Raw genomic sequence first — 12,324 nt, 5'->3', positions numbered from 1 at the left:
GGGACAGAGATGGAGTAATTCAGTGGGCATCTGATGGCCAGCTAAGCCAAACCACAACACTATTTTATGTAGCTGCTAATTTAGAACAGCTGGGTTATTTGGTTATTCCTGTCTACCAGTGTCATGCAAAACAAGTGGGTCCCATTAAGTCCAGCAAGGCTCCTTGCACAAAGGGATATGACTGGAGAAAGAAGGAAAAATACCACCTCATTTGATGCTAAAAGTGAAGCCATTCTTTTCAAAGGAACATGTGTGAGGGGGAAGGTGAAGGCAAGGTCTCCTGTGGGTCAAGCTGATGCTTGACAGCCCATGGCAGATGGGAGATCAGCCTTCAAATTGCCTTTTGCAAGGGGCTGAGCTCCACAAGCAAGGGTCCAGCCAGCCTCTCTGCTGCCTCCAGGCTGTGTCTGATCTGAAGGGAGGCCAAAGGCAGGTGCCCATGGCTGTGAACCTCGGGGAACTTCAGGTGTGCTGCCCCACCTTGTTCTCCAGGTTTAGCTAAAGACAGTGGGGTATTTTTGCGTCAGTCATCTTGGAATGAGGTAAGTTTATAATCAGAGGTTCTCATCTCTGCTGGAAATGCACCAGGGACTCATTCTTTGGCCTTCTGAATTAAAGCAATTGAAAACACTGAAAATGTTCACAAGATAGGTAAAAATTGTCTCTAGCTACAACAACAGAAAGCCACTTTTCTGTTTTCCTTTTTTTTTACTGAAAATATAGCTATACTTAGTGAACACTGGTTTAGAGTCAATTAAAAAAGAACAGAGTTTGCCTTTGCAAAAACATTTTATATAGCTTCTGAGCTATATATCTCTTGGGCTTCTCAGTGACCATCTAAATGTAAAACTAAAATTTTGCAGTTCTACAAATATAGCAGATATTATTTTCCTGTTTCATAATTTAGTGCTGTGAAAGGTGTTAATTTCCTGCATGGTGCAAATTACTAGTTTATTTAGAGATGTTGAGAACAGACAAAAGACGGTTTTCAACTGAGCATTTTTCTTCCAAAAACATGAAAAAGAGAGAATAATCTAAATATTCAGTGTAAAAAAATATCAACAAAAGCAAGAAATTATTGCAAATCATCATGTCCATCTTATGTATGTGATCTTTCTGAAAGATTCCCTCTTTCCTCACTGAAGGGCTGGAACATCAGAAAAATAGGCCTACAGGTAAGAGAGCTGGCTGGTTACCTGCTTATCCAGTTCCTTGGGTGAAAAACAGTGTGGGGGTTTTAGTATTGTTTTTGGAATTAAATTCTACTTTGTGCCTTTTAAACAAAAACAAAAGCATAACAAAATAACAAGAACAAAAAACCAAAACAACAATAACAAAATGAAGCAAGCAAACAAGCTAACAAACAAAAAACCCCAAAACTACCAAGGAAACAAACAAAAAACAAACAAAACAAGCATTTCAGGTACCTGAGTGTTATGTGTAACACTAATTGTGAACCTAAGGGCCAAATAGAAATATATTAGACATTAAATAAAAAATTTAAAATGCAGTCAGATTGTATGTATATAGAAGACAGTGTTACTAAGGGCAAGAGCTCTCCATTAGTCTTTTAATCCTCATATGGGCATTTTGACTATTTATAGTAATTTCAGTTATCCTAATGGCAAGGTCAATGCACTTGCCTTTTAGCTTTTCTCTTTTTCCTCACCATGTATTTATGTTGTGATCAGGAAGGCTATAGGAAGTGCAGTATAAGACCACCAATTCTTTAATTTTGGCTCATCACTAAATTCCAGTAACGACTTCTAACTTCCTTTTATTATAGAGATTTCTGTGTTACTTCATCATAATATTTTTATTGAATAATATATGAATAATATTGAATAATATAATATTGTTAAAAAGTGGCTATCAGCCTGGAACAAACACCTAAGTCATACTGGGGTGAGAGAGAGAAATTAAATTTTTAAAAGAACCAAGAAGAATCACAGCTGTTTCTTTTGCTGACTCACTGGCCAGCAAATTATCTCAAATGAGAACCAGGGTGTTAAAAGATTGTTTCCTTGTGGTTTTTTTTTCCCTTCTACAATGATAAAAAAGGCTTAGAAGCAGTAACTTGGGTAATGTAAAGCATGAAAGAAAATAAAAAGGGAAAAGTGATAATAAATTTTAAGGTCCTTCTAGAACAGTTATAATTGTTCTGATTGAAGTTGAGTAGAAAATGTCTGCCTAAATATCGTTAGTTTGTTCCTTCTCTATTGATTTCATTGGTAAAGAGGTGATAATTTTTTCCCCAAGAAATGTAAATGCAATATATTAATGGGGTTGCTCATCAAAACATAAAGTAATTTTATTTTCTGGAGAGGTCAGACTGTTTAATCATACCATACCGAAGGGAAAAAAGCAAACATACATAAAGGGCCAAATGATCTTTAAAATAGATCTGGACAAGGGGCAATCTTGTACAGATAAGGATTATTCTGTGTTAATGTACTCAATTTTATTATTCTACCCAAGGCAGATCATCTTTTTTCAGAGGCAACAAAAGGTATTCCTAGCTTGTCTCAGACTGTCTCAAATCACCTCTCCTCTTCTGCCTTGTTCACTGCTGTAGATGCAAGTATTTCACTACAGCTGCTCAGAAGTGTTTTTGAGGCAGTAACAGAGATGGAAGATACATCACCTCTACAAAATAGTATAAAATATGTAGAGCAGGACAACCTAAAGCTGAAGGAGAGGGAGCTTATTCCATAAGGTTTGCACCTCTGTACTCTGGTTAAATGTTCCGTTTGACCTCCCCAGCTAGAGAGAAGTAAAATATAAGAAATGTCAGCTACTCAGAGCCCAAAATAAATAAAAATGTCTCAGACTTAGAGGGGAGAATAAGGATGATACAAGGAAAAGCTTGGACACATTAATAAGTAATTTATCAGCATCAAATAAATAAAAAGTCAGCACCACTCACCTTTTTCATAAGTACCCAGAGCAAATTAAATCAAAAACTCTTCCCATAAAATTAGAAAATAAAAACAGATATAAAATCTAGTGCAATTGTTAGTAGGTGATCAATTTGATGGACTTATGTGGGATTGTTTCTACACTTGTAAAAAAGAATAAATCCTTAATAAAGTGGAGGATAGCTGAATTCACTCTTTGCTCTTTGCTATAGTTTAATTCAAATGGGAAATAATTAGGAACAGAACACTGAATCTGGCTTATTATTTCTATACTTTGTGCTTATGAAGATTGTGATCTAAACTGCATTGCATGAGATTGAGTATTTTTTTAGATAACAAAAGTATTAAGTTGTAAGTGGCAATGTGTTGGAGGTAGACAAAACAACAAAAACAACAGTCTTCTTCCCTCTTGGAGTCAGTGAGTTTAAGCTTCACCTCAGTGAACTGTTTCAATCTATTCTCAAGCACAGAGACTTTAAAATCTCAGCTCGTGTTAATGGAAGTTTGGCATGTGATTATGCATTTTGTTGAACTGAAACCTGTAATTATATATTTTGTTGAACTAGAATCTGAGGACATATCAAAATTACAATCACTGAAAAGATTTCCATTGCCTTTTGCTAGGTTTGAAATAAGTTGTTTTGTAAGTAAATGAGTATATAATCTCATGCTTTCATCAGATAACATTTTGCTTTCACCCTGTTGCGAATAATTGGTTGTCCAAGGTCAAGCATCGACCTGTGCAGACTTCTTGTCAAAGAAAAACTCTCTGAGACACTCTCTAAGAGCCAGTGGTGTACTTGAAATAGTTCCATTTGAGGTTTGAGCAAGTTTTTCATCTGTATTTATTCATGTTTGTTTTGCTTCCATGCCATTGGTTGGAACTGTCCTTTGGAAAACTCTGAATACTTTTTGTCTTAGTGATCCTTTCTCCTTCATATAAACTCTATGACTTGACTGCTCACTGCACCAAAAATAAACATGTTTTTGCTCTCCTCTTCTAATCACAAAGCTCCAATATCCATATTAAAAGTATGTCTTTCATCAGAGCTTGCGATGCTTGTATGAGACAATTAAGATTATCTCTAACGAAAAACATTTATCTGTCCTTGTGAGATAGGAGAGCATTTCTGTAAAACCTTCCTGATACTCATGTTCTAGTGTCCTGCCTGGAACCCAGAGCTTGTTAGAGGTGACTGCTGGAAAAGGCAAATCAGTGATAGTTTCCCTGGGGAAGACAGGAAACAGATGTAAAAAGCATCAACTCAAGTTCCACTGAATATGATTTACAACTTCAAACTTGAGCAAAGCAAGATGAGGGGGAATCCTTAAATTTCATTCTGATGTTGGATGTTGAGTGTTGGTACTCAGGAAGGTGAAATGTGTGTAAGTCAAATAAACACAAAACCAGAGGTTTTCTAGTTATTAAAGCCTCCCTTCTCAAGCCAGGATATCTATTTTTTTTTAATTTTTTTTATTTTTTAACAGCAGAGTCTTGTGAATAAATTCCTTTGGGCACCACTGGCTGTTCAATACTTACAGACATTGGGAGGCCTGAGAACAGGAGCCAAATATTTGTGTTATCTGACCTGCATACATAGAAGCACAGAATCTCTAATGTCAGGGAATAGCTCTTATATCATCCCCACCATGCTACCATCAAGCCATGTCCTCAAATTCCACATTCACTCATTTTTTGAACACTTCCAGGGATGATGATTCCACCACTTCTGTGGGCAGCTTGTTCCAATGTCTGACCATTCTTTGGAGATACACATTAGATTTTAGCTGGGATTCTTGGTCACTGATCTACTCCATACTTTGGTTCCCAGCTGGGAGTCACATCCCTGAACGGGAGAAAGCATTTGGCAGATAGGCACCAAGTCATGAGTCCTTCAGGCAGAAGGAGGATTCAAGTTGTGCTCATGTATCCAAGACAGACAGGATGATTAGATCACCTGGATCTAAACATTGGGAAAAAAATGCAAGAACTTTGCTCTCTGGCCTGAGGAATGCACCCCTGGAGATAAAGAAATTAAAGTGGCAATTCACCTGAAAATCATGAAAACCATTCTCATATCCCTAAAGCACACTCCTTTTCTATATGTGTTGTTTAGGAAGGGATGTGTTTTATGACTCTTCTAATAGCTGAGAAATAACTTCCCTTTGCTCCTATAATGAGGTCACAAATTTCTCATTACTTGTCCTGTCTTTTGGATAGTAGATTTTAAGATGTCTTTTAGCCTCTTCAAGACAAAATAGTACAACCAGAGTTTTGTTGTTGGGTTTTTTTCATTTTGTTTTGGTTATGACTCCTTGTTCTGTTCACAGTTATGTTTGCATTAACTTGATCTTTGCAGGCATAAATTATCCTTTCGTATTCCTGAATGGATGTCATGCACATTAATCAGCAGATTGCCTGATTTCATAATTTTTTAATATTATAACATATCACTAAAATAATCACACCACTGAGGTACTTTCTGCCTGGTTCAAAGCCTGTTTTAAAGAATTCTTGCAAAGATTCTCCTGGGCTTTGGCATGTGTTAATTACTGATAACTTATCATCAGTGCACACTTGTAGGAGAAACATCAGCTTCATTGTGGCTGTTTCCAGGCTTGGTCTCATGGTTTAAGGGTTTTACCACAGAAATCCATTATTCCCACCAGCTAAAACAGGGTCTGAGTTCCCAGAATAACATTCAAATTTCAGCTATTCAAATAAACTAAGGCAAATGAATGCAAGATCTTGGCACATGAAAATTTTTCTCATATGTTCTTGGCATTTCTACTGAACTCCCTCTGACATCTCATTTTGAGAGCTGGAAATGTGATGAGTATGTACTCTCCCTCCACAAGGTTTTATTTTCACTGATACCTTTAGATATAAAGCCTGGAGGATACAGTAAGGAGTTGGCATGCAGAGAGCTGATATCTTTTAGGAATGTCACCTGAACTTCTGTGATTTACTGCTTTTCAACCTACTGAATGGAAGTAAAGGAATTTAAAAAAAACAGTATCAGAGGCAATGTTGCCAAAATCTACTCTCAGTGCTCTGGATAAATACATTTGTCAGTTGGCTTAAGTCAGAGGTGTAAGAGTGCAGAATGCAAAAAATGATTCTTCCAAAGGCTCTGATTTTGTATAGCATATATGAATTTTATCATCCTACCTGCTTTACCTGCCAAGAGCTTACCTTTACACAGACATCAGTAAAGTCTCTGATACTGTCTCCCATAGAATCCTCTTGGAGGAGCCGTCAGCCCATGGCTTGGACTGGTACACTCTTCACTGGTTTAAAACTGTTTGGATGGCCAGGCCCAGAGAGTGGTGGTGAGTGGAGTTACTTGCAGCTGGATGTGGCTCACCAGTGGTGTTCTCATGGGATCAGTGTTGGGGCCAGTCCTGTTTAATGTCTTTATCAATGATCTGGATGAGGGGATCAGGTGCATTCTCATTCAGTTCACAGATGACACCAAGTTGGGCAGGAGTGCTGACCTGCTGGAGGGCAGGAAGGCTCTGCAGAGGGATCTGGACAGGCTGGACTGATGCTGAGGCCAGTGGTGTGAGGGTCAACAAGGCCAAGTGCTGGGTCCTGCCCTTGGGTCACAACAACCCCTGCAGTGCTACAGGTTGGGGAAGAGTGGCTGCAAAGTGGCCATGAGCAAAAGGAGGTGGGAGTGCTGGCTGAGAGCAGCTGAACATGAGCCAGAGTGTGGCCACATGGCCAGGAAGGCCAAGAGCACCCACACAGAAATTGTGTGGCCAGCAGGACCAGGCCAGTGATTGTTCTCCTGTACTTAGCACAACTGAGGCCACACCTCAAATCCTGTGTTAGTTCTATGATTCGATGAGTCTAGTGTCAGCCTCAGAGGGGCCAAGTAAAAATTAAGTTGTCTTTCTTAACTCACCCATGAAGACAGAAGCACTAAAGTAAGCACTTGACTTCTCATTTTAAAGCAGCTGAGAAATCCAAAAGTGTATTGACAAATCACTACAGGAATCCCATCTGGCTCTATGCAGTGGAACTGCCATCAAAAACAAAGCCTGAAATTGTTTGTAGAAACAAGAGGGGAAAACACACTTTGTTTTTTTAACTATACTAAATTAATACTGCTGTGTATACTTCAACATGAATTTCATTGTCATCAGAGCAGTGATAAAAAGGTTCATGTTAACACCTGAAATTTTATTTTGAGCTCTTTCTTTGAACATGAGCAGTGCTTTCCATTCCAATGCTTTATATACGCCTAGGAAGCATAAACCCAGCATTAGAACCAGTACAAATTTTTCTCCATTTGTCAGTGGTACAGGTGTTGCACAGACAGAAGCAGCAACTCAGTAATGTCATAAAGTCAGATTATGAGCAGGCAGATATGAGACACAAAGTTAGTGCTCTTCTACAGCAGTTCTTTAACTCATTGTTAAAAAAGAGATTGGGAATGACCAAGCTGGCTGGTAAAAAAGCTAAAGGGTGCATTGGACTATCAGCTTTCACCAACTGCTGCCAGAGTTCATAGCAGGGAATGGATTCTAAGGAATGCCCACCAAGTCACATTAAGATTTCTGACACATACTTTATTAAAGAGAAGAAAACATTAAAAATTGAATTTTTGCTATAAAACACATTACTTCTCCACTGCTAACAGTGTGCCTTGATATATAATTTTCTGTCATTGTAATGAAGTTTGATGATTCTGCTTAATGTTATTACTGGAATTGCTTTTCATGTGATGGAACTAATACATATATACTTTTCATTTTATGGATCTCTATCTTACATGATTGCACATATTTGCTATTGTTTTTCAGACCTGTTTTTCAGCAGTTATTCAATAATTTCATGAAACTATTCAGCATCTGCCAGGTTTTTCACATTTTGTCCTTCAACTGTATAAAGGGAATTTTTTTTTCCTCTCCTTCATATCTTATTTTTATAAAGAAAATTATGAGACTTCTGTCAACACTGGCAGTTTAATGTAATTTTGGTTAAAGTGAATAATAGAAAACAATGTTTGCAAAGTTCTAAAGTGAGGAAATTTTTCCATTATTTTCTTAACAACCTACTTTCTTGAATAGAGACTCTTACCAAAACAAGACACAGAGTTTTTGTTTTAGTAGAAATTATGAAAATTCAGAATATATACCATGACTTCAACTCTGGTGTTACTTTTGAACCCATGAGAACTGAATAAGCGAATTAGAAACTGGAAGCAGGAAGACGTTCAGAAAGGCCATTTGATGTTTCCCTCTTCAGTAAGGCAGCAGAAGTCTGGCCTCTCACATGGAAATGGCTGAAAAAGAAGAAATTTTTACAAGCCTCTTTATATATAGTGGTTTACCCTAGACACACATTGCTGAATAAAGAGCAAATTACGTTGTTGAATTCATCTTTAAACCCAAATTATTTAAATAAGTGACACAGTAATATTTTACTATGGAAGATATTTTAAATGCTGTGACTGTAAACAGATCTGCATTAGCATAAGAAATGTGCCAGGTCTTGACTTCATTCTACTGGCAAGACAGAAACTCCCAAGATAGCAGCAAGGGAGGGAAGCACAAGGTGAAATTCATAGGGAAGCTTAACAGCCCCAAAGCAGGCAGCACCTTGTCAAGCACCTTGGCCTTCCTGTCCAAGCATGGATGTAGACCTGGCCACCACTTTTTGTCATCTTCATGCCAGCCAGACCAACAACCATAAGGTACACTTTCAAAATGTCACCCTGGGATATGCAGGGGGTAGGCTGCCTTGGAATCAACAACAGCAGTAGCTTCTGTCCAGGCCAGTACATCTCTCTTGTGTGGGAAGTGGCTGGATGCTCCCAGAGATTTCCCACTCCCCTACCCAGAGCTGTTGTCAGGGGCCTTTCCTTCCCCTGAAGGAACTATGGGCTTACTAAGTACAGGACTCAGCGCTTTTCGGATACCTGTGGGCACCTACCTCTTAACATTCTCCTCAGACAAGGTCTACACAAGTCTGGAAGTACAATTAGAAAATTCTTCAGGAAAACCTTCTAGGACTTGTTATTTCCCTCACCTCTTCACAGAAAGCAGTCATCAGGTAGAGGGGGTTCAGGACTCCACATCCTCTCATCATTAACAGGCTCCTAGTGCTTGATCTGAGGTGTCAGGGGCAACCTAGCTCCAGTTCCGTGACATAATCTCTGCATTTCTCAAGCAGGTTACTGAGCAGAAGCTGCAAAACCTCCTGAAGGCAGTGATGCTGCATCTTGTTTCACAGGCAATTACACCTGCTAGACTCTGGCTTCTTCAGAGACCTTTCCTTTCCCATTATTTATCTGTACTGAATCCATCTCCCCACCATTCCCAGTCTCAGGTTTGCTAGAAGTCTGTACCTGTCCAATACAGGTATTAAAGCCAGATGCAAACTACAGTTGCTAAAGGTTTCAGATTTGAAGGAGCACTGAAAGACCCTTTTGCTTTCCTTGCCAGAAAATGTTCCTAACCAGAGAGACTTTAAATGGTAGGTTGAAACATCTGGAGCTTATATTTTAAAATAGAGCAATGCTGTGTTCTTTTGAAAAGCTTTAGACATATGTTTGCCTTGTGTTGTGAGATAGGCTTACATACACAACCATTTATTAGTAGGGTGTTTAGATGTTGGCTTACAGCAATTCTATAGTGAGGTCAGTTTCAAGAAAAAAACAAACTAAGGGGAAACAGAAAAAAAGCAAGAAAAAAACCAAAACTCTTCCCAGTGACCATCTGGGAAGCAAAGCAATTGGCATCCTCAAAAAAGCATCTTCCATTGGCTCCTCTCCAGCACACAGGCAAACCCCATCCACTTCTTGCATAGAAGTCTATAAAATCTTCATCAGGATCCCCTCAACCCTCCAGCTGGTGTTTGTTTCTGCTGCTGTTACTGCTGGCTGGAGCACACTTTCACCTGGAGCTGCTGCTGCAGACCACACCAGTGAAAAGATTATTAAAATATTAATGTATTATTATATTAAATATATATTAATTTATTAAAATATAAATGTATTATTAAAAATGCATTAATGTATTACTGGGTGCCCATAGCATAACCCAAATGTTACAACCAAAGGACAGGGAAAGGAAAGAGAAAATGAGTATTTGATTCTGGGAGAAATCTGTTTCTCAAGAGAACTGACCATAACAGTGCTGTCAGAATTGGGAGAATAAATCCTTGAGAATATTAACATGAGAATAACATCATGAGAGCAACAAGAGACAATCTCTGCCACAGAGGGCTGGCTGAAGCACTGCAGGGCTTCAGGGTAAAGGCAGGTTACAGAACTGCAGCTGTATGTGCCATAGAATTATAAAGGTGAAGGCATCTAAAGCAGTGAGCAACATTTCTGGGCAGCATTTCTTGTGGTATATTGTTAATTCCCCTCCATGGATCCACTTTTTCCTTTCACTTGTTACTCTTCATCTGGTAAGTGACTTCAGCCTCTTCTCCTTGCCTCCTCTGTCTGCTGCTCTTCCTTTCCTTCTGCTTCAACATTTTTGATGATTCTTTCAAGTGCCCTGTCTCCCATGACTAGTACATATGCGTGTCCTGCAGCCAAAACCCAAGTACCTCCGCTTTACACCGACAAGTACTTTCTTCCTTGCCTTTACTGGACACTGTAATACAGAAATATCTCACCTCTAGTGACAAAAACTTCCTTTGCACCTTCCTAATTCTCTGAGCAGCAGAAGTTATATTTCCTACCTATTAAATAAAACAACTCTGCCAGCTTTGGAGCTACCTGGCAGAACAGCCTCTGTTCTCTCTTAATGGCCTATTTATAAGACACAGTGAGATATCAAATGCCACAATACGCTGCCATTAAACATCACTGTGTTTATCATTGTAGTAACTTTGTATTTGTGATATTTAATAAACTGTTTACATAATATTAATACCCTGATAATTTCCTAGAAGTTTTCTACTCTAGTGGTCTATATTAAGTTTCTTTGTAATCAGAGATATTATAAAAATATGTATTTATGATAGTTCCTTCTTCTATAGCACTTGACCCTGTCCTGCATGTAATCCTTATCTCTAAACTGGAGACACATGGATCTGATAGATGAACCACTTGGTGGATAAAGAACTGTCTGGAACTGGGTGTACTCAAAGATTTGAAGTCAATGGCTTGATGTCCCCTAGGCCACCAATGACAAATGGGGTTCCTCAGGGGCTGTTATAGGAACAGATGTGGTTTAATATCTTTGTTAGTGACAGGGACAGTGCGATGGAGTGCTCAGCCAGCTTGCCAATGCCACCAGGCTGTGTGGTGTGATCAGCATGCTGGAGGGAAGGGATGCCATCCAGAGGGGCCCTGACAAGCTTGAGAACTGTGGAAAGGTTCTGGACTTCAATGAGGCTGGGTGCAAGGTTCTGCATCTGGTTTGGGACAATCCCAAGCACTGATAAAGGTTGGGCAGAGAATGGATTAAGAGCAGCCCTGGACAGAGGGACTTGAGAGTTGGTGGATGAGCAACTCAACATGACCCAGCCATGTGCCTTTGCAGCCCAGAAAGCCAAATGTGCCCTGGGCTGCACCCAAAGCAGCGTGGGCAGCAGGTGAGGGAGAGGATTCTGCCCCTCTGCTCTGCCCTGCTGAGACCCCATCTGCAGTGCTGCATCCAGCACTGGGTATCCAGAACCAGATGTGATCCTATTGGAACAAGTCTAGAAGAGGCCACCAAGATGATCAGAGGATGGAACACCTCTCTTATAGGTCCCCTCACTCTGTAGATGCTCTGAGTGTTGGGGCTCTTCAGCCTGGAGAAGAAAAGGCTCTGGGGAGACCTTATTACACCTTCCAGTACTGAAAGGTGCTGTAACAGAGCTGGAGAGGGACTTTTTACAAGGAATGTAGTGATAGGAGAAAGGGCAATGGCTTTAACCTGGAAGAAGGCAGGTTAATATTGGAGAGGATATGTTTACATTGGATATTAGGAAAGAATTCTTCACAATGAGAGTGTTTCGGACCTGAAGACCCAGGAAGTAATATGACCCACTGGCATGTGGATTTTGGTGATAGGGGAGTCAGTTGTTCTCCAACACATAAATCTGAAAACACCTTAGAAGTAGAGTTCTGCAAAAAAACCTTAAATAGCTGTCTCAAGATGCTGGAAGCAACAATTTTATTGCTAGCATTATTGTGTACTATTTATGGTAAGCAGCTTTTTAAGGACTGAAATACAGATTGTGGTCTGTTTGCTATCCCTAATAAAACCAAATATAGGAAAAAACAGTCCACAAGGACACAGATTTTTTTAAAAATAAAAATATCAACAACATATCAAGTGTGATGGAGAAAAAGAAACAACTCTGTAGTTAGTTCCTTAGCTTGTGGAAAATGTGTAAACAGATGCCAGGAGGAAGAAATTGGATAGCACAATAAAGAAGAGGAAAGGTTCT

Source organism: Cyanistes caeruleus, chromosome 2 (assembly GCF_971803275.1).
Source record: "Cyanistes caeruleus chromosome 2, bCyaCae1.hap1.1, whole genome shotgun sequence".
Lineage (NCBI taxonomy): Eukaryota > Metazoa > Chordata > Aves > Passeriformes > Paridae > Cyanistes > Cyanistes caeruleus.
The sequence above is the reverse complement of the archived record's forward strand: the minus strand, read 5'-3'. Positions refer to the sequence as shown.